Below are 19428 nucleotides of genomic sequence, written 5' to 3'. Positions count from 1 at the left end.
TTGGGAGTGGCACAACGGAGCTTCGGTACCGTGTGGCCACTTCCCTAAGCAGTAGGCCACGCTCCCCGGATTGGTAAACTTTAAAGGAATTACAAAATTGCGTAGTACAGAGTTTGTAAATATGGAATCTTAATTCCCAATTTGTGATTTAATAAAATTCACAATTTGGGGATCAGTAAATTCAGTGTTAGCACATCTGGTCCTTGGTGCCTTCCTCTCATTTCTGCTTCAGGCTAGTTTTGTTACCGTACTTATTTTCCCCCTTTTTGTTTATCTGGTTTAGGAGAGGGCCAGCAGGGGTGTATCCTTGTGAACTAGGATAACTTGAAGCAAGAGCTGCTATCAAGCTCTAGTGTAACACAGCCAGAATAGGTGAACCAGACCGTAGAGCATTATCTGAGCAGATATTTAGTAGACAGTATAGGCTCTTGAGTCAACTTAATCTTGCTGACGAAATTCGTATTTAATCAAATTAAGATGTGTTGATGTCATTTTTTGCCAATCTACGCTGAATGTGGATTTCACCCTAAGTTTCTCTTATATCTTGCCCAAAAACCAACATGCAAGGCTATGGTACCAGAAGTTTGTACATAAGTCATCATTTGGCAGTGGCCAAATGTGGACAAACTGGTTTGTGACATCTAAATCAGGTATTGTTTATCTAATGGTGTATTTCCTTAAATTGCACACTGTAGCAAAGAATTAGAAATTTCTTATTTTCATGAAAGAAACTACAGAATGACTAATTGCAATAATCAAATAGCAAATTTCTATTTTGATGCACTAAGTGCTCGCAAATAGGAGTTTTAGAAAAACAAATTTTGCATGTGCAAACTACCATCTATTTGAAGCAGGTGGTAACCAGGTGCAAAATAAAAACAAGCATTTGAAATGCAATCGGTTTCGCCTTTGGGACCTTATATGTATTTAGCTAAGCAGCACATTAGCCTGGGTATTGAAACATCTACTGTTCTTTAACATGGAGCGAAAGTAAGCACCAAACTGCGTGACACACCAGGTATGGGAACACATGGAGAGAAATATTGCCTTTCATTGGAAAATGGTATAGTCCAAAGTTCTGTTTTTAATGTAAAATCAGGCCCTTCGGTGGTCATATCACTGAAAATACAAGATTTGAAAAAAATATTATTGTCTACGGGTGCTCATGGAAGACAATTTCTATGGACTGGAATCTAGAAAATGCTAAAGTAATTCTGAACCCTCTGTTCCTAGATAACCAATAGGTAATTTTATTAAGATATGGGTTCCCTGATTCCGTCTGGTTATGCCTCAGTAATGGCATACCAGTTGGTATCACAACATAAGGGCTGGTACATGGTGGAAGGTTCATAACATTCTTATTAGTGGCTGCATCAGTGTTTTGCATATCCATCAAGGGTCTATTGCTTGTCAGTTGCAGTTCCCTTTGGCCTTTGGGTACTACCATCGGTTGAACAATCGGGATGACAGTTTGGGCAATAGGCACCCCTCTGAAGTAAAGGGGCCAAGTTGAATCTCACCACATTACTTAACCAATACAGATTACCAGTGCTTGCATTGGAAAAATCGAAGTGCAGGTACTCTGTACCAGAGTACCTGCTTGTTTCTGAGAAGTGCCGGTACTCTCCAATTAAATGTATTATGTTTGCACTGCATACCATTGAGCCTGAGCAAATCGGACTGGCCGCTCACAAAGACACCGGAGGCCCCGCCTACACCATACCGCCATACTTACATTTTCGCCAAAAAGTGCACTTGCTACCAGCCTATGACGGGTGCAAGCTTAACAAACAAGTAGGCGCTTAACCCACTGGTCTAACGTTAAAAGAAATAAATGCACTTCGCAAGATTGTCGTTCCTATTCTAATGGAACTTTTAACTTTGTGCTAAGGTGCTCTGCATATTTCTGAGCTTTTAGTAACTGGATCTAGGGTATGTACCCTGCCACCCTTCCAACTACACACCGCTTCCCCCAAGCCCCCACCACCCTCTCCCCCCTCCCTGAAGCCCATGATACTCACCATGCGAGGGACTCCGTGCCGGCCCGGGAAGGGGGGGAGACACCACACTGCCTCCCGCCCAGCCCCCCCTAGCGGGACGACTCGAGGGGCGCCCTACTGTGGCCCTAGTGCCTCACCTGCTGCAAATTGAGGGTGGCCGCCAAGAGCCGCAGAGCCCGGGTGATGAGCGGTGTCCTCCGCCGCAGGGAGCCCCGCGCTGCCCCGCACATGATGCGTCGCTCCGAGGTGGCCTCCCAGCCCCCGATGATCCGGCTGCAGTAAGCAGCAGAGTCCGCCTGGTGATGATGCGGCGTCCTGAGCCCCCTGCTCCACCCACAGAGCCGCTGCCGCTGAAAGCGGTGCTCCCAGTGCAGTGAGTCCTGCTCCCGCACCGCTGATGCCAGCTCCTAGCGGTGCTGTGCTCATCTCTGTGATCAGGCTGCCTGTGGCAGTGCTCCCCTGGCCAGATTGGAATCCGCTTGTCGGTGCCTGGCTCCTGCGCTCCTCCAGCTGCTCTGAGCCTCAGTCAGTATAAGCCCATGTTGGCTGTGTGTGCGCTCAGGCTGTGACTGAACTCCTCCTCCCCCTCCCGTGTCCCAGGCACTCTACACTCCTCTCCTCCCCATCACTGCCGAGAACAATACAAGAGGAGACACGGCAAGCAGAGGGGCTGGGAGCTTCACAACGCCCTCACCGCCCCTCATACATAAAATATAACCTGGCATTGCAGCCAGCTCACAGGGTAAAGCCGCCACTGTGGCCAAGCGACATGCAAACTGCTTCTGCAGCGCTTCCCTCACAAAAACTTGCACAGTGTCATGCAGGTTGACACGGCACCGCCCTCAGACCCTCACATCCAGAAGGCGCATACTACCGTCTAAGACAAGTGACTTTCCCCACACTCAGCCTGCAGTAACAAACACGCGGGTCCTACCCGCGCACAATGTGCTGACTAGCAGTACCCTCACACACATTTCAGCAAAGGCTGATAAACTCTCAGACCTTCACAGCATGGAGACTGGCCTCCCCTCAGTAAGTAAGTCAACATGCCTGGGGAAATCGCCCTCGGAGCACAGGCTCACCGCGGAGCGTTGAAAACGAATAACAACAGACAGAGTTAGACTTTTGGCACGCATGCGTATGATGTATAGCATCGCGCGCATGCGAGAGTCTAGGTCAGGCTAAATAGAGTGCGAATGCAGCCAGCCAATCAGAGGGGGGGAAAAAGCATTTACAAATGCAATAGGACTCGTATTTACGGGAGCCCTATTGCATTGTAAATAAAACTGCGGTCGTCCAAGAAGGCAGGAACGGGAGTGGGTGGGGGGGTTGTGGTGGGCAGAAAAGTGACGGACTGCGGGAGGGAACGGGGGAGGCAGGGGAACAAAACAGTTTTAAAAGTAAAGGGGCCGAAGGCTATGGAAGGAGAAAAATGACGATATGGCCGTTAGGAGTCGGGATTAAGTTGAGATTGCAGCATTGAGGAATTCGGCCAATCAAAAAGATAGGCTGAAAGTGGGCGGAGCTTCCCCCACTATACTGTATACACCATCTCTCGACGAGACAGCGCATGCGCTGCCTAGGCGAGACCTAATAAGGTCCAAAAATGCATTGTAATCTTTCAGAATGGCTGAACTCTATACTGTAGTGGAGGAGGATATGGATTCTTGGAGCCCAGCAGAGGAGAAGGAGGAAGAGAGAGAGGATTTTTAAACACAGGGTTACTCTAATTAGCAAATTGATGATGATGTTTATAAAACGTAAAGGTTTAGCAAAGAGGTTCTCTTATTTTAATTGATGAATTTGACCCTATACTATGCAAGCCTACACAAAGCAATTCCTACCCACATTCAAGTTTTGAGAAGCTTATACATTTTAGCATCTGGAAGCTACTGATGCACAGTTGGAGTTGCAGGAGGGATATCCCAGAGTGCATTAGGCATGGTGTTTAGGAATTTTCTTGATGCAATATTGACAAGAATGAATTCCAATATTACATATCCAAGTTGAAAGCTATATTAATCCAATTCTATGCTGTAGTTTGGTTTCCCCAAGTGATGGGATGCATAAATAGTACACACGTTCTAATATGTTCACCCTCTGAAACACAGTATGGGTATCAAAATAGAAAGAGTCACCACTAATTAAATATCCAAGTTGTATGCAATTCCATATACCTGATCACAGACTAAGGGCCCTATGTAGGTAAAACCGAAATACCGAGTCCTTAATAGCGATTTTTACCGAATCGCTATTAAGAACTCGCTATTTCCGATGTAGGAAAAAAATTGTTAAAAATCACAGAATCTGTAAAAATCGCTATTACAAATACCGAATCCACATTACCGTTCCGTTATTACCGAATCAGTAATACCAATTCGGTAATTAGCGAATCTGGGAGTTTGAAAAATCGCAAAATCCAGATTCAGCCAATCCTGTGCCTCCTGATTACATCACAACCAAGAAATGGCCACACCCATGCAGCTGCACTGATCCTGAAGCTGTTGGAGAGGCAGGGAGCAGGAGCAAGAGCACAGGAGCTGCACTGCTACCACCTAGCTAACACAGAGGAACTGCACCATGGCCTCACAGGAAAAGGGGAAGGATGCTGGCGAAAGAAAGCGCAAGCACAAGTTTAGTAAGAGGGAGTTAGAGATCCTCATAGAGGAGGTTGTCAAAGATCACGACCAGCTCTTTGGCAAGAAATCTCTTCACGTCCCTGAGGCACAAAAAAGGAGGATTTGGCTGGGGATCCAGCAGAAGATCAATGCGATTGGGGTCACACATCGCTCAATAGATGACCTAAAGAAGCAATGGTATGATCTGAGGAAACGTGCAAAGCAGGGGGTAGCTGACCGGCTGAAACAAGCCAGGAAGACAGGCGGGGAAACCTCAGCTGCACCTGCTACAACTGCCCTAGAGCAAATGGTTGAGTCCACCCTCCAGCCGGAGAGCGTCAGTGGCATCGGGGACGTGGACAGCTCAGCAACAGCATCCAACAGACAAGGTAAGATGCATGCACAGCGTGCTGTCTCCCCTCCCTAACCCCAATCCCCCTGCAAGAATCCCACTCCAGAACATGTTTTGTCTAAAATCAGCAATGCATAATGGGAGATGTAGTCCCTATCAACTATTAGCAAATCAGTGAGTCCCCACAAAGCATAGGCATGTCACACACATCAATAGATGAGCTAGCGGAGGACAGACAGCTAGATTGTCAGTCATGACAATTATTTGCAGAAAAATGCTGGCAGACAAGTGAGTAATAGTACATTCTGTATCCACAGGCGGAACATCGCCCCAGGCTGCAGAAGGGGAGACTTGCGAGGCTTCCAGGGAGGAAAACACAGTTGAGGAGGAAGTCATATCACCTGCTGACACCACACCACCATCCCCACCACCATCACCACCACCACCAGCACAATCAAGGAGGTATACAGTGGCTAGCCTCCAGGAGATAGATGGCACAGAGGATGCCAGCCAGGGAGCACAATAGACCATGCCGGACGATGACACACAGGCATCTTTGACACTGTCCCCCATGGAGGATGACAACACAGGTGCCCGTAGACGGCGACAAAGGGCACAGAGTCCTGACGCTGATGAGTCCAGTGTCTTCTCTGGTCTGGAGGGGCAGATGCTCAAAGTGCAGCGCCTGCAGGGAAAGACAATGAGGGCCATTCAACGTCAGATGGTGGCAAACAACAGGAAGATTGACAACATTAAGGAGGCCATATATTGCCTCAACAATACTGTGGCAGAGGGCATGAAGGAGATGTCAGATGCAGTGAGGCTGTTATGTAGCAGAATTGATAGTGACCGTGCTGCAAGGCGCAGAGACAGGCAGAAACTTGAAGTGTACACCAAGTCTGTCAACAGGCTGTGCAATGCAACCCATGTGCTCAGTCGTCGCTCAGTGGCCATGCAACTGGAAATGGCAAAGTGCAGCCGTGAAGTCACTCAGGGCCTGGTAACAGTCACCAGTGCTTTAGAGGTGCTTCAGACAAACCAAATTGCTGCCACCGGTACAGGGGATGGGGTTGAGAGTGAGGAGGCAACCAGTCGCAGCAGCATAACATCCCCCTTGCCAGAGAACAGGAGGCGCAGTGTCAGACATGGTTCTGCCGCAGGACACAGCCCTGGTGAGGACAGTGTGCCTGCTGAACGCAGCAGAGGTGCGCGTGGGCGCAGGAGATAAGCACTGCCATCACATTTCATTGTGTGGTGGGTGACGTAACCCATTGGACACAATGATGGGACTAGTGATTTTGAATGGGGGATTGACTATGCCATTTTGTGCTTGATCAGGCACTGTGAGGCCATCATTGGTGTTATGGTGTGCTGTACAATTGCCTGATGTAAGGACAATTAAACACCCTGACGCCATTGAAGTAACTGGCTTTGTCTCATTGCTTACTCAGAAATAATTTTGTATGATCTCTGGCCGTCTTTGTCTCCCATCTGCTGCAGCTGCGCCACCTGAAGCGCTGTGCTGTCACTGTGTACCTTCCTCCTCCTCATCCTCCTCCTCAGATTCACTGATTTCCATGGGTTTCCCCCTCTTAGTGGCAAGGTTATGCAGCATGGCACATGCAGCTATGATTTTGCAGCAGACCAGGGGCCGGTACTGCCGTGCACCTCCACTTTTGTGGAGGCCGCGGAATCTGCTTTTGAGGAGTCCAAATGTTCGCTCAACCACAATGCGTGTAGATCTATGTGCAACATTATATCGCCTTTCACTTGGGGTGGATGGGTGCAGGTACGGGGTCAGGATGAAAGATCGCACGGCATAAGCGCTGTCACCTAAGTGTGAGAAGAAAGTAAGTTATTCACAGTCAACAATCGTATCAACAGGTATATACTTCAGGGGGTGTCACATGTATTTACCTAGCAGGTAGCCTTCTCCAAATACACCCGCAATGAGACGGGTATAGATCCCTCTGTTCCTGAATATGTATGAATCATGCGTGCTCCCTGGGAATTTTGCAACTATGTCGGTGATGACGGAAGAGGCATTACATATCACCTGTACATTTATAGAATGTGTGGATTTGCGATTGCGATAGATGTACTTTGTCACAGCAGGAGGGCAGATAGGTAGATGTGTTCCATCAATGCAACCTATGACGTGTGGGAACTGGGCCTTCTGGTAAAAGTCCTTCCTAGTCTTCTGCAGTTCTGCCTGTGTGCTGGGGAACTGGATGTAGTGTGGCATCCTTTGCAACATGGCGTCCAGGAATGTATTGAGAAAACGCGACTCTGTGAGACTCCACCTGCCGCAGCTATTACCCCTTGGTAACTGCCAGATGCCAGGAAGTGCAGGCAACAGAGTACCTGTACATGAGTAGGTATTGCGTGCGCCCTTGGTGCTCTAGGAATGGGTGCAGGTTCCGTATCAGGTCCAGGATGGTGTTTGGTGTAGCCTGTACCTCTCATGGACTTTAGCCTCTGTGAGTTGGAATAAGGTGATGCGCAATCTGAAGACGCGTTCCTGTCGCCTCCATATCCTTTGTGCTGCAGCTCGTATCCTTAACCGCCTTGCAATGACGTAGAGGGCCCTATTGTGTTCATGATGATGCATTCTGGGGCTGTTTATATGCTGTGCACCTGGTTGCCACCTCATTTGAGTCCATGGTAACTCGCGACTCTTAATTAGCGATTTCTTAAGGATTCAGTAATTGCGATTTTATGTACATAGGTTTGCGAATTCTTTTACCGATTCCTTATTTTGCGAGTAGCTAAATAGTGAGTCGGTGTGGCATATTCACTAAATAAGGAATCGGTAATTGATTTCCGTTATTTTTACCGATTCCTTATTTAGCGATTCGGTGTTTCTGCTCCTACATTTCACATGCTTTTTTAGCGATCGCTAACGCTGAAATTCTGCTAATTTCAGCGTTACCGATCGCTATTTGGCCACCTACATCTGGCCCTTAGTGTCTTGATACCCAGGAAACACTCATGACTATTACATCTTTAAACACTGTGGGCCATATTGGAGACTAGCCAGAGGAGAGTTTGAATATGGATGGTTGTTAGGTAAAAGTTATTTTACTATGACTGTTGTGGTACATTTTGGGCCTTTTATTATTTTTAAAACACGTTTATTAAATTTCACTTGACAGTGCATATGCATTATGCCGAATGGGTAATGATTTCATACTTTAATCCCAGAACACCAAGATAAAGGAGGTACAATGTTGCTCATAAGCAAACATGAAACATTGTAAATTGATATTTGGCTTACACAAATGCAGATTCTGATGTCTGAACATTGGGGGTGCTCTAGAGTAAAAAGATAGCCACCTGTGTAATGGAGCATAGTTTACCAGTCAGAGACTCCAATGGAACCTGCAAGACTGACATCTGCTAAAGATGATAATGAAAATCCACCTTTTTACTACTCCTATTTCACCAGTTCGCAACCACTGGACAAATAACTGGCACACCACCGGAAGCCATAATCACAGTGATCCCAAAAGAGGGAAAGGACGATTTGTCGACAAAAAACTATAGACCAATTTCACTAATAAACCTAGACTGCAAACTATATGCGATGATTTTATCTTCCAGAATACAAAAATATATAGCGAAACTCATCCACTCATCTCAAACAGGATTTCTAAAAAACAGGCTGTTCAGTGATAATACCAGAATCTTTTGTCATGCAATAGAAAAAGCAAAACGAAAAACTCCCTGACAGTCGCAATAACACTTGACGCAGAAAAAGCGTTTGATAAAGTCGACTGGTCATTCCTAGTGGCGTCACTTAAGGAATATTATCTAGGAGAGAATTTGGTCAAGATAATCAAGGCACTATACCACGAACCGAGGGCTAGGGTGAGAGCCAGAGAAACACTTTCAGAATTTTTTCTGCTAAAACAGGGCACCAGGCAAGGGTGCCCATTATCCCCCTCTCTATTCCTACTGGCCATTGAACCTCTCCTCCAACATTTACGGGCCAACCAGGACATCCGAGGCATAGAATTCTGGAAGAATACTTTCAAGGTGGCAGCATACGCTGACGACATACTAGTCATGTCCAAGGATGCAACCAAAGCCATACCGGCCCTCATGAAATCGATCCAAGCATATGCAGAAGTTTCAGGTTATACACTCAATAGGGACAAGACCGAAGTAAAACTACTCATCTTATGTGGCTCCAGGGAGATTTTAGGCGAGTCTGGACTTTCATGGCAACCTGGTGCAATAAAATATCTAGGCCTAGAATTCGCAAACGGCCTCATCTCCACTCTAGAGGTGAACGAAACCATCCCTTTAAAAAAATCACAGATCTTCTAGAAGGGTGGTCTCCCAAATTCTTATCGTGGTGGGGGAGAGTTGAAACGATTAAAATGATGATCGCACCTCTCATAAACTATCTCGTTAGTGTGTTGCCCATAATGCTCTCGGATAACTTTATAAATAAGGTAGATAAGGCTATTAGTAACTTCCTAGGGCAAGGAAAAAAGCGAGGATCTTCACAAGTAAATTGAGGCTCGGGAAAAACATGGGAGGAGTAGGCCTTCCTAATTTCAGAAATTATCAAATTGCATACCTTTGCAAACAGGGAGCTGCATGGTTCATAGATAACCCTAATTACAAACCACAATGGGTAGATGGGGAATTACACCTCACTAAAGGAATTCCACTCCAAGCAATTATGACAATGCAGACCAATAAACTGGAACACTCTAAATAAATCATAATAAATACAAAAAAAGACTTAAAACGACTGGATACTCTCTACAACAAAAATGGGTGCCTCAAATTTACAGGCGATCTGGAACAAACCTGCGATAAAAATAAATAAAGAAACGATATTTTGGAAACATTGGTCTCACAAAGGGATCAACTTCCTCAAAGACCTATATAATAAGACTTCCCCTATTCCATTCTCCACACTTAAAAAAGATAAGGGTTTAACTGAGTTAGACTTCTATGATTTTCTGAAAGTGAAAGTCCAGATCTCAAAACCTAGCTCTATTTTTAACCGCCCCTCACTCCCCTCAAGACTCACCCAATTATTGAGCACTGGCCACACAGTCTCAAGGATTTACAAATTACTGATCCTCGAACCGTGCAAACAACATTTGAGTAATGTGGCAAAATGGGAGGCAGAACCAAACAGCAAAACAATTACACTGGACTGGAAGCAAATACATACAATGCCTTTCAATCACAAAATCTCCCCTACTCTCTCACAAACAAAATTTATGATCATAAACAGGGCACATTGGACCCCCGCAAGATTATTTAGATGAAATTTTACCCAGTGCCCACAATGCTGGAATTGCAACGAATACACAGGTGGCTTGTCTCACATGCTGCTGCTATGCCCAATGCTACAAAATTTTTGTAATCAAATTTTCAAATACATTTCACAGACACTCAACATCTCCCCAGTTAAAGAACTATCTTATATATTGGCAAGCTTTTTGGACCCTGACCTGACGGGGGAGGATGACCGCTTTCTGCTTGACTTAATTTTAACACTGGCATGTAAAATAGTCCTGTGTAATTGGAAGAGCTTTGGGAAAATCCCATTCAAGAAATGGCAAGAATGGTTAATTTTTCTAAGAGGAGCAGAAAATATTGTCTTAAACACCTCCCCTTGGAAACCCAGGCACAGGAATCTATGGAATGTGCTTGATGCTAGTCCTAAGGTTTTTAAACCCCCCTGAGTTACTAGGCCCAGATGATCATGCACCATACCACCTCACGGCCCTCACTGCTTACGGAGGCCTCGCACTGGGATTAAATGAAGGTCCCAATTTAAAAAAACAGAGTATGCAGTTCCTAAAGAAACCAGAAGTGACTAGGGAGGATTGTGCAGGTGTCTGTCTATCAGAAAGAAGGACTGGGAATTTCTCCTTTCGGATTTAGGGCCCTCACACACCCAGCAAGTTGGGTGTCATGCTTCATCATTGGGCATGCTCCTCGTCGGGTCGGCACTGCAATACCCGAGGGGCACCCTCAGTGGGGGCTCTTTGGCGCAGATCTTTTAATCTTTGCCGTAAGGGTGAGTGCGTGTAAGGGGCCCTATAGTATGAAGCATGACACCCAGCTGGCTAGGTGTGTGAGGGCCCTAAATCCGAAAGGAGGAATTCCCCGTCCTTCTTCCTGATAGACAGTCACCTGCACAATCCTCCCTAGTCACTTCTGGTTTCTTTAGGAACTGCATACTCCATTTTTTGCAATTGTTACATTGGGCACATATGCTGGACCTTTGATAAAAGCCCTCCCCTTTTGTCTCTCCTTTTGATAAAAATTAAATGAAGGTCCCCTTTTGAATTTAGTGTATACCACTTCAAGTGTTTCCCCTTTGACGCCGAGCTCTAGCTTCTCTCTTCTCACCCTTCCCTTCCTCCTTCTGTACCTCTTTCACTCTCTGCTTTCCTATCCTTGTCTCTAACCTTTTTCTGCGGGCTTTGCACTTTTCATAACTCGTCCCATGTTAGAAATAGGATTATCATCAACTTCTAGGATAATATATTGTTCATGACTTCCGGTTTCAATCAGTTTGTGCCTGACGGGCCATTACGGAGGAAGGCATACCCCAAGCATATGGACCTGACATGGATCTACCAAGGACAACTTGCGTATATGTTGTCTCTTCGATGACTTGGTCATTAGGGCCTACTGCATTACAAGGTTGTACACTCACTAACCTGTGTCCCTTTGCATTGATCCGATTGTAATGTACCGTCTAATCCACCTTTTGCTGTCTTCTAGTAATGGCAACATGGTTGACTTGATGTACCTACAATACTTTGCCCTGTCTTTTATGTATTTTGTGTTTGTAAAGAAAATCAATAAAATTTCTTTGAATGAAAATCCACCTTTAATATCACCTCCAGGACATGATGCTGCAAGAGCTGTAGAGGGACTTGAGCCCTTGGATGATGTCACTAACAAATACTTTTAAGGTACACATAAATCATAATTGAACATAAAGAGCAAACAAAACATATAGATTAGTAAAGAAAATGTTTCTGCTTATTCATAGATTCATTTGAAGATGAGAACACTATCATTTTAAACATAGTATCCTGGATTTTGAATAATATTTATATGAAAAAAAAATGAAATGATTTTGATGTAGCAGCCTCAACAACAGAAATAATGCTCACAAATGAGCCTTTCCCTGTTATGTGCCCGGGTTAGGTCCATGTTGCAAAGCTGCTCATTTCTTACGTTGTCCTATTTTTCACAATAACATTTCCGCCGTGACCTTTTGCGCATAATTGCATTTCGACAATGTTGGATTAGTTTCTCTGAAACTACTTTGTTTATGCATCCAGCTTTTCACAACATTATCACAATGCCTTGAGCATCATGTACAAGTCCCTTCTACACATTATGTACGAATGTCGCTCTATCTTCATCCACGGGGCGACAGGGCTATCTACAGACCCATAACATCGCTAATCTATACACACATCGCAAGGCTGCTTTCTATTATAAATAAAGAGCATCCCAAAAGATTAGTAGAGGGGGCACTTCAGCTGATACCGAGGGTCCCTGCATGCTGAGACTTCACCACGCAGTGGTCTGACATCTTGTGAGGAGTGTCCAGTTCATGACCAAGACAGGGTCATATATTCTGTCCTTCCAGGTAATGGGGTTGGATCGTCCCTTGGGGGGATTCTTGGCTTCACACCCACATACACTTTTGGTACACTCAGAGTAGGATTTTCATAGTAGGAGTATGCCAGATTACTGCCTTGTTTATATGCCTGCGTATCTATACATTGTTTTAGCACCATGGTAGAACTGTATCTACTATTTACTCTTTTGTTGTTGTAATCACTTCCATTTGCTTCTGTAAATTGATTATCGCAGCACATGTATTGTGTACATGACTAACGTTGGCTCAATAAATATATTGAAAATGTCCCTTTGTGTATTCTCTATTTTTCTCTGAGCACAACTAAGCACGAGTGACTGAGCGAAAGGTTCTGATCTGTTTCCTAGGCCTGGGCGCTGAACTCCGCGCTCCACGGAGCTCCCGGAGTGCAGAAAACTCCACTTCGCGTAGTGCAACAGAGTTTTTTCCCAGCTTGCGTTAGCGAACGCTAAGTTCGCTAGCCTGAGCTCCCACTCGGGTAGAATTTCTACCGGAGCAACAGGAAGACCAGCACGAATGGCCGTTCGCACTGCACTCTGCCACGTGCAGAACACCGCAGAGTTTTTTGTAACTTCACAGAGTTCCACGTAGCAAAACTCTGCAAACTACGCCCAGGCCTGCGTGTTGCCACAATCCCTGGGGGTCAGGGTTGTCATGTTCAGTATTTGCCGGAAACCATTCACTTCCTGGTAAGGTTAAGGGGGCATACGGTGGCACTGAGAGCTAGCTGGGCTCTAGGCCAACATATCCTGTGGGGGTGCCCGGATTCAGTCTAGACACCTCACCCAATGTTTATCTTGTCCAACAAACGCGCAGGTTTTACGGATTAGTGGGAACTAAACAACATGGCGCCGCCAATGTTGGTTGGGTTCCTATTTAACAGTCTATCTGTGTAGTTCAGTTGTGCTTTTCTCAGAGACTCCGACTCACCTCTGAACCAGAGACATCCATGGTGGGAAGGAAAATCCGCAGCAGCTGAGTATTTATAACCGATGTATTGGCTGTAGGTTATTCAAGCTTGTAGGATAAAATGTTCCCAAATTTTGTAAACTCTATCTCCATAAATGAATTTTCTTAACTCCTTTTTCTCTCTTAACTATGACTGAAAAAGGTGAAGACATTGAAGAACAAGCACTTGCTTTAAATATTACAGAAAATTGAAGACATGCAGTTACTATGAAATTACTACAATACAACCTCCCAGCAATGGGTGGTAACATTATCTTCATGATTGGGGCACACAAAGCATTCAGAATAGAGGTATTCTACTCTTGGGTTACATTCCCGAGTGCGGATGCTCACACAAAATTGTTTCACAGTTACATCGCAGATGAAACGCCAGAGGAATACTTTCCATATGTAGATATAGAAATTCTGTTAACTTACCATGAACACATGAATTGATTTAAAGATGCCCTCCCCCATACATTAGAAAATGTGAGATTCAGTCCGCTCAGTAAAGAAGGAACGACTTGGCCGGTCCTAGTGGCTTATACACCACATCTTAATCTTGGTGATTTAGATAAAGCAGAAATTAAAACACAATAAAAGGATCTACTAAAACTTTACAGAAACATCACCCAATATGTTATGCAAACACTGACAGTTAACCCTGCCTCACCCAATATGTTATGCAAACACTAACAGTTAACCCTGCGTGGATGGCTCGGGTTGCACAACCGCAACTGGCTGCTATTGGTATCAGCCCTCTGACACTGAATGTCGTTATGGGAAACGTTCCCACCGGTCAGGAACAAATTACGTTCAGGATAGCACAGAACACATGCCAACTTGAAAAGGTTTTCCCCATACAGGCCTAAAGGACAAACATAGAATATTAACAATTTGCTTGCTAATGATGATGGCTCCCCTGGTGGAAGATTGTGCCACTTGAGGTACAGTCTTCGCTGCAGTGTACACCAGAACTCACGGTATCCCTTCAATGGCAGTTTTACCTGAGGTACTGAAACAAGTACAGAATGAGTATGGGGCAGCACCTGCCCAGGACTTGGGAATGAAACTGATGGGCAATTTTGCTGCGGTATCAACCATTATGTTAAGTAACATAAAGGAGAAGCAGCAGCAGCATTGGCTATACAGCAACACCTGAGGAAGTTCACTACTGCACAGCAGGAACAGATTTGCCTAAATGTATCAAAGACACTTATGCTACACTAGGTAGAGATCATTTGGGAGCCAGACCTGGGAAACCACAGGTTAAGCGTAATTCTAAAAAGGATAACTCCAAGCAGGCACCCAATTCCTCCAAAATGAAATTTGGCAATAAACAAAAAAAGAAACAAAATAAGACACAATCACTGGGTGGGTCACCTCAGCAGGAAACCACTGACAAAACATTTAATGTGAGAAGCGGTGATAATATTAGAAAGCATGACAGGTATCAAAATACTGAATTATGTTCCTTTCAGGATTCATCCGACACATGTTCGGAGAGAGGTTGACGGTCAGAGCGAAGATCAGAAGAGCACGTGAAGACAAAAAGGGAAACACATCGCACTTCCGACTAAATCCTTCAAGAGAACAAATAAAAGACTCCAAAACCTCAATTCAAAAAGAAGAAGGTAGCTGGAATTAAAATAAGATATGGCCAGAGTACCACAGAGTGGGCAGTGACGATGCTGTACAGTGCGGCAGAAGTCACAATACCTCGCCGGAACCTGATGGATTACCTGGTGGTAGTAGCGCTGAATGAGCATATCAAGGTGGAAACACCTGATACAAGTGTAAGTGTCCCACATCGTTTATACTAAATAACGCTCCAAAAGGAAGCTCTCTTTTGGGGGAATCTGACATATGGTTACAATATTCTTTTGGCTGAAAAGGATTGGCCGTTTTGATTTTATAATGGAATGCCCACTGGGAGAAGCTGTAATTTTACCAGCTCTCTCTGACCTCATTTCAGAATCAGTTAAATATTCATATGCGCAGGAGTGGGCGTTGGCACTTGCTCTGCACTATACCGCAATTATGTTGGGTGGGATGATGAGGTGTAAATGCAACAATATCTCAGCAGGATATATTGAAATTATTTAAACTGGTATGTACAAGACATTACAAACAGCAAACAAAAGAGAGGAGGCTTAAAGTTGTTCTTTCCAAGCGCCCGTAGGCGTCATGTATTTAGAAGATCAATGAATATATACAATAGTAGTTACAGCACTACAGGGTATAATTACCCAGGCGACCCTAGTGTAGAATGTGTACAAAGTGCTCGTGCTGGTGAAGTAACGGCGCAAGTGACAACGTGAGAACAAACCACAGCAAGCGGCGCAGAAGAATATGCAATATGTACAAGTTAAAAGGTTCATACAACAATTTACTCAATCGTATAATTGGTATTTTTCATTATTTTAATGAACCAGGTGGGCATGCGCCTAAGGCGTTTGTGGTGGTGGACAGTGGTCGACGGCGTTTCGATCCTCTCAATTTAGGATCATCTTCAGGACCTGGGTCGCCTATTTGTCGAGTGCTCTTGCGCGTATAGAATGGGCGCTGGCGGGAAAAACCGGGTGTTGCTGGGGGCGATTTAGGCAGCAGAGAGGGATCAGTAGTTGGAGGGATTCCCCTTGGTAGTCGATGTGTTAATGAATGCAGGGTCGTAGCAGGGAGAAACAACTTTTACCGGGGTTCAGGAGGGCAGGACACCGCCCGATAATTGAAGAGCGGGAGTCTGGAATGAATCCGGGGCCAGGAAGCAATCAAACGGAAGCGAGAGGAGCCACAGACGTGTGCTAGCCTCGGTCAATCGGTGACTGACGGGTGGGATGATGAGTCACCTCATCACGAGAACCCATTAAAATCAACTCCTCAACCCAAGAGACAGTACCCAATAAAACGTGAAGCTAAAAACAAATTAGGAAAATCCTAGAACAACTTGAATACCAGGGTGTAATAGAAAATTGCACCTCCTCAATGAATAATCCCTTGTTTCCCATAATGAAGCTTGACAATTCATATAGTCTAGTTTTAGATTACAGACATTTGAACACTTCCACATGCACATTTTCAGTACAAAATGCACATAGTGCCCCACTAATGAATAATATTGTGCGGAAGAAATACAAAACAATACTAGATTTCACAAATGGATTCTTCTGCCAGAATATAGCACCTGAAAGCAGATATTTGATAGTGTTTTCAGAGCTCGTGTCCCAGCATCAATATTGTCATTTACCTCAAGGGTATAAGTATAGCCCCGGGCTGTTCTCAGCCGAGGTAACAGAATTACTTAAACATTTTAATGAGGGGGCATTGTCCTATGTAGATTATATTTATCTGATGTACAATGAGTTAATGGAATACTTGGCTAGACTGAAACAGATAATTCTTTGGTTTGCCCATCTAGGTTGCAAATTTAATTAAAAAAATCAAAAATTACCCACCTCAATGTTGTGTTTCTAGGACATGAGTTGTCAAGTGAAGGCAAAAGCCTGGCAGCACATTTTTTAGAAAAATGTGCACTGCTCCAACCTCTAACGACTCAGAAAAGACAAAATCCATTTTAGGATTTTTGGCAGAACGTCCATTTTGGATTACGCAGAATGAATAAAAACGTTCTATAATTTAATCAGATCAGATTTTTTGATCACCCATTGGACACAGGAACATACAAACATTTTACGTTCCATACAGGCTGATATGATAGTTTCCAAACATTTGCACACACGTAAAAACACAACTATTCTGGTGATCCGTGTAGTTGCTGGACCCACCTGGTTTATCACTTTCAGTACTTATTGCATACAAATCTCATTTGTACACAAACTCTGAAATGCATTGTGCACCCACTGAGATAATTCTCACAGCAGTACAAACTGCTGTTGTGAGAGAGAGAGAGAGAGAGAGAGAGCACTTGCTTAGGGTGAGCAAATAATTGTTGATCCCCTGTACTGACCGTGGATGCCGTTACAAAAGCAAGCTTTCTAAATGCCAAAGCATTACATCCACAATGGATTCAATGGGCTATCTCTCTCACAGCAACAAATGTAGTTTACAGATTTGATTCTACACTACAAACATTCCTGCAGTACAAACAAGAATATCCTCTGCAGAATTAAATAATACCTCTAGATTGATATGAATATATAATTTATACCGATGGATCTGCTCAACCTGCCGTAGGGACACAACACCAACATTCCACGGCATGTGCAATCATAAAGGGGTGCATGCATGACGGAAAGTTCTGTCCTGAAAAAACACACACTTATTCCCTAGGGGACTGTACTGTGCAGCTGGCGGAACTCAAACCCTAATACTGGCACTACAAAGTACTGATCACAAGTACCCCATACTTATGTGTGTAATTCATACTACTGTGTCCAGTCCTATAATTGATATGTTCACTATTAGGGCTAAAATGGATTTCGAGATTCCAAGGGTTGCGCAATCAAGCGCAAGATGCTTTGGGAATAAGTGGCAAAGCCGAAAGAATGCTTGCCATGGGCTCATGTTATCCACACATCGAGTCATCAACGCTTTGAGTTCATGTTGACGGGAATTCTATGGCTGATGAAGCAGCTAAGGCAACAGTCCGTACTGCTGCCATCGCTGCAATCACTCGTTCAAGTACAAGAATAGACAGAGACATCATGGTGGCTGTCAATGCTGCTCGCAATGACACCCACCTGCTGAAGGGCTTTCCACTCAAGTACTCCTTCCAATTAGATGCACAAAACATTCTGTATGCTCAGATTCCAAGAGTGGAGGCTAGAGTAATACCAAACACTGATCACAGATTGGGTTTAATATTAGTTGCACATGAGGGTCTGGGGTCAGCATACACAGGAGTCACTGCTACAGTTTCATTACTGAAACATCGCTATGGGTAGCCTGGTCTTACAAAACAGGCCAAGGACTTTGTCCTCAAATGTGACATCAACCAGTAAATGAGGGGTTCCACCATAGCACGTCCTCTACAGACAACTCTATTGATTTCATACAAGCCTCTAGCCATTGTTTAATTGGATCACTGCGGCCGCTTATACTCAGATGGGGCTTACAAGTACATATTGGTGCCAGTGAATTAATGCTCCAGATTCGATTGGGTTTGGCCACAGTGCTTGTCTGATGCTCAAACTGTTATAAAGGATTTGCGAGTCTTCATCTGGACATATGCATTTGGCACACTACATTCTGACCAGGGTCGGCATTTAGCTCCGGGCTTACATAGAAGCCATGGGAAGTTTGGGTGTGGCCTTGTGGTACTCCTCCCCCTACCATCATGAGGGACATTCGGTAGTTGAGAGGAAAAATTGTGACTTATGGCAGTCCTTAACAGCAAGAGTATTTGGCTTGGGAGGTAGTTGGGTCAATCATCTATATGGGGTTCAGAGGGTGCTCAATAACATGTCAAGAAAATCCCTAGGGGGTCGTACTCCATACAGACTCCTGTTTGGTGTGAGAATGTGGGTACCAGACCTCGATCATGTCAGTACAGTGGCGGCGGAAACACCATTTGACATCAATGACCATTTGGCTGTTTTTCAGGAACTCAATGAACTCCGGGAGCACAAAGCAATGTCCAAATAAAATGCACTGCCACTGGAGAAGTGAAGGTCATACCGAAAAGAACTGCTAGGGTCCCTGAAAAATCGGGACCTGGTCAGAGAAATATTGTGGACAAGAAAGAATTTGGGCCATCTTACAGAGTGTCAGTACCTGTCCTGGCTGTCGAAGGAACCAGAACTGTACTTCTTCCATCCCTTGCCGGTCGCACACACAAAAAGTTTGTTTCCATTTGTTAGAAATGGGATTTTTGGTACGCTAGGGCGTGGG

The sequence above is a fragment of the Triturus cristatus genome, chromosome 12 (assembly GCF_964204655.1).
Source record: "Triturus cristatus chromosome 12, aTriCri1.1, whole genome shotgun sequence".
In the NCBI taxonomy this organism is placed as follows: Eukaryota; Metazoa; Chordata; class Amphibia; order Caudata; family Salamandridae; genus Triturus; species Triturus cristatus.
Note: the sequence above shows the minus strand (reverse complement) of the source record.